Source organism: Suricata suricatta, chromosome 2 (assembly GCF_006229205.1).
Source record: "Suricata suricatta isolate VVHF042 chromosome 2, meerkat_22Aug2017_6uvM2_HiC, whole genome shotgun sequence".
NCBI classification, from domain to species: domain Eukaryota; kingdom Metazoa; phylum Chordata; class Mammalia; order Carnivora; family Herpestidae; genus Suricata; species Suricata suricatta.
In genome coordinates, this window is record NC_043701.1 from 186,105,452 (window position 1) to 186,109,939 (window position 4,488).

The following is a 4,488-nucleotide window of genomic DNA, read 5'->3' on the forward strand; positions in this document are numbered from 1 at the left end:
TGTGCAACCTTTGTACTTCATGGACAGTTAGTGCTGATTCTTGATTCTTCTCTGAGACCGGCAGCCTCCGAGCCCAGGCAGACAGGCTCCATCCCCAAGGAGAGTCCTGGGAAGCACCAGAACACAGGCGAGAACTTGAGGGTCAAGCACTGAACTCAGTGAGGATTTCTCCAACTCGGTGAAGAAGCCGATTCATACAGTGGCCGGCTGCAAACCAAGTGAACCAAGAGCTAACTACTCGCGATGGAATGGACTAATGGGGTGATTATAATTTTTATAACTTTTTCTTCAAAGGATTGTTTGTTCTTCAGCATTTTCTTTTCAAAATTTAAAGAATCCCCTTTCTCCTTTCTTTTAAGCTATTTGTAAATTACAGCAACTTGGGGAAATATACTTTTGTATAAACAGAAATGAAACATTTATTTTTTTCTGACCCTCCAGAATTCAGAAAGTCCTAGCAAGTGTTCTTATTTTCATGACAATATAGGTTTTTACCTAAGTTCAAAACGGACCTGTTCTCCTTGGGACAGGACACACAGCCAGGCGAGCCTTTGGCTTGGTTTCTTAGCCTGTGGACGCTTTCAAAGTCTCATCTGAGATTTCTTATTCCCGGACAGTTTTAAGGAACCAAGATTGACTTTTTGGAGCCACAAAGCCCCTGGATGTTACCAAAGCTTTGACTGGAATGTCGGATTTGAGAATGTGCATAAAATTATTATTCCCGCTACACTTAAGCAAATAATCAGGCCCTGGTCAATGAGACTAGATTTACTTTGTGTGACTGCCTTATCTTTGGTAAAAACAGGCGGAGTGTAGAAAGAAGAACCGTTTCAGAGAAAACCACAAGGTACACATCACGATTCTGGTCCGGGTCGCTGGACTGGGTCCGATTTCTGCTGGGTTCCTCAGATATCTGGCTACAACTCTCCAAACCGATGTCTCCAGTTTCCCTTCCACATTTCTGACTTGGAGTCACTACGAACTAAAAATGCCCTTTTCCCACAGCCCCCACAGTTTGATGGATGGCGGACGGCTTGCTGCAAACTGCAGAGAAGTTACCACCATGGATCCCCTTGGCACAGCCTCTGCCTGCCTCTGTGAGGAGTCCCCTGGGCACCTGCCGATGCCATCGAACCAGGAGGGCCCGCCCCATGGAGACTGCCAGCCTCACTCCACCACCTGAAGATGCTGGAGCCCAAAGCCAGACGTGTCCTCAACTGGCTGTTCTCCAAACTGAGACACTGAGTTTAGAATAGTAACTCTTAACCTTTGGTTTTCTCTTGTTTCCATAGAAATGCCTCTCATGAAAGTTCTGATTGCTGACACTGTTCGGAGGCCGCGGTGGACAAAGTCTCAGCCGCCGGCCACGCCGCCGCCTCACGCCGCCGCCTCACGCCGGGCCGGGCTGAGCAGTCCTGATTCAGTCCTGCTCAGCGCACAAGGCTCTCCCGGAACTCGGAGCCGTGTTCACGCCTGGCCCAACAGCTTTCCGGTGCTCACCCTCAACAGAGGACAGCGCTTCCCCTCCGTCAGAAAGGGGGAACTTCGTTTATTGGAAAAGACGTCAACAAAAACCGCACCTCAGTCTCCTCGGGAAGGGACGGCCCAGGGCGAAATCTCTATAATCACAGCAAAGATCTGCGACCCTCCAGCCAGAGTCGATTAGACCATTACGTAACCGTAGACCATCTCCTAGCTGGACAAGGGGAGCGCATGTTACTACGTCACGCTGTGCCCACGTGAATAACTCAGCAGAAAATGAAAATCCAGACTGGGCTGGAAACGTCAACCTGGAATCTGATGATAATCTAACCAAGTAGTTGAATTAATTAATCAATCAATTGATTGCATCAGTTATTCTAGTTTGACAAGGCGTTTACCCTCCTGACAGCAATGTTCATAATCTCTCTCATGGGCCGTGTCCCCTCCAAAGTCCTGAGTGCTCTCCACCGGCCACTGACTGGCCAGTGAGAATCAACCTTCAGGTGCCCTTGGAGGAAGGGCGGCCTTAATCAGTGGGTCCCACTGATTGGATGAGCAAAGGGAGCTAATTGTCAAAGAAAACCCCAAACGAGGCCACTTCCAGTCTGCGTGCTTTGCTGGCAGTCGATAAAATATTCATGAAGTCTGAATTTTCTTCCCCTTTAATCTCGAACTTGTGTTTTAGCCCGTCTCTGTATTTCTTACCCTGGGAATTCTGGTTCAGTACGAGTCGGCCAGTTTGCAGAATGACCCTTCGCCTGCGGCGGAGCTCAGGTTCCTGCTCCGTCCCGTGACTGTTCGCTGGGTTGTGCTTCTCCAGTTTTTCCTTTCCATCTCAGTGATCAGATTTATCGACCTAAAACTGTCCCCGCATCCCTTGATTTGCCTTTTAATGACGGGGCTCTCTGTGTTCTCTGCTCCCCGCTTTCTGATGTCGGTAACTGATGCTTTGTTCTCCCATTGGTCTCCCAGGGATATGTCTAAATTGTATTAATCCTTCTAAAGGACCAAGTTTTATTCCAGCTACTTAAAACATTTTCTCTTTATTTATAGTTTCCCCGAACTGTGGTTCCTTTGTATTTATTTCCCTTTGGAGTTGCTTCTTGCATCCGTACGATCATGGTTTTCATCAAATTGAGGAAAATTTTGGCCGTTATTTCTTCAACCCTTTGCCTGCCCCATTGTCTTTTTCCTCGACCCCGGGGCTCCAATGTGTGGGTGCTAGGCCATGTGACCCTGCCTGTACTCTGCTCATTTCCAAAATCATTTTTCTCTCTGCCCTTCAGATTGGCTCGTTTGCATCGAGGCTTTGGGGAGCTGGGCGTGCAGAGCCGGGCCCTGGGCTGCCGTCGGGGCTCTGCAGCCTTGGTGGTGACGTAGCCCCGTCCTGTGGGGTCAGGACTCTGCGGCAAGTGCACTGAGTACAATCCCTGCGGGCCGTCCCGGGAAAGGGGTGGGGTGGCCTCCAGCACAGACTCCCCTGCTGGGCATGAGTGCCCAGGGCACCTAGGCCCCTCTGTCAAGGAGGGAGGGCCAGCCAGCCTGCGGGACGCCACAGGGGACGTCCCCAGGCAGGGCCCAGCACCAGACGTGGTCACCTATGTCTGCGGTGGCCGGTGGTACCCCGGGGCGTCCCCTAATCTCGGACAGACAGCAGCTGCCAATCAGCCACCTGCATCACACAGGCTCCAGCCCCCTCCCCGGAGCTGTGCGGACCCCCGGGGCGGCTCACTCCACCTGGGCTGGCTTGACGGAGCCCTCTCCATGGTGCACCTGCTCCACCGTCAGGAGGATCGTGGGCAGCCTGAGGGTTTGCTTTGTGGACCCCAGACGGTCAGGCAGCCCTCTGGGTGGCCAGCCGGGTGACCTCTGCCCCTCGTGGACACCGACTGCTGCCACCAGTCCTGTCTGTGCTGCCCCTGGGGGGTCCTCCTACCTCTCTCTCTCTGTCTCGTGTCTCTATCTCTTTTTTTTTCTGAGTCTCTCTGTGTCGCTCTCCTCCTCTTCTTCCCACTCCCTCCCTTTTTTCGAAGGTTCCCCTCAGGCTCAGTAAACATCCCAGCCCAGAGATACAAGCCCCCTCCTGCAGCCTGAGCAGATACATTTAACGAAGACAGACCCCCCCCTTCCCTTTGGCACCAACCTCTAGAGAAAGACCCTTGGAGACACTGAGACACGAGCTTACACCTGAGCAGTCTGGACCCGACACGGAAGAAGGCTTTCCTGCCGGAGACGCAGGCCACCCGGGCAGCAGGTCCTGGGTGCGAGTCTGGGAGGCACCGGGCGCGCAGGGCAGAGGGGTGCTGCGCCTTCTAGGAAAGGCCTGCATTTGCTGGTCCTGGCCCTCACGGGCCCCTCCTTTGCTGCAAAGAGCCCCCGGCCTGACGGGCTGTGATGCGGACCCCGGTTCCAATGCTCGGGCGGTGTGGCTCCTGGTGGCCAGAGCCCCTCCCTGTGCGCCTTCCCGCCTCCCGGACGGGTCTTGTCTGGTCCTCACTTTCCTTCCCGGCCTGAGCGCCGGCGGCAGCGAGTGTCTGCAGTTCGGTTCTGGCCCCTCCGGTTCACGTGGAGCCGCCCCGCACGGGCCGGCAGAATTCTCCGGGTGCTGGATGGGCGACTGGCAGTGAAATGTAAAGCATTTATCTTATGTTTTTGAAAAATCAAAGCAAATTTCAAGACCAAAGTGTCATTTGTCTTGAAAATTGGAACATTTGTGGCAAGACTGCTTTTGCTAGATATTGTTATTTTTCCAATTACAGGATGAAATGTGTCAACCGTCTTCTGAAATCTGGCATTCAGCTTTGTTCTGAAGCAAATAAAAATATTGAAACCGTGTCTGCCGTGACGTGGCCCTGTGTCTGCGCTTCAGAATTCTGTGCATGTGGGCAAACGTTCAGATTGGTTGGGGGGCAGCAAAGACCGGAAGCCGCATGGTCTCTTTGTAAAGACCCTGCTGAGCGCTCGGTGACAAGCCCCAGGGGGCCGGGTGGGGGCCCTGGCGCGAGG

The 4,488-nt window shown here is 53.1% G+C and overlaps 1 long non-coding RNA gene across 1 annotated transcript; it reads left to right on the plus strand.

The window, feature by feature from the left end:
- Positions 1–2,132, plus strand: LOC115274129. Its single transcript, XR_003901105.1, has 2 exons — positions 1–261; positions 806–2,132. It is a non-coding gene; the product is annotated as an uncharacterized LOC115274129 (long non-coding RNA).
- The last annotated feature ends 2,356 nt before the right edge of the window (positions 2,133–4,488 follow it).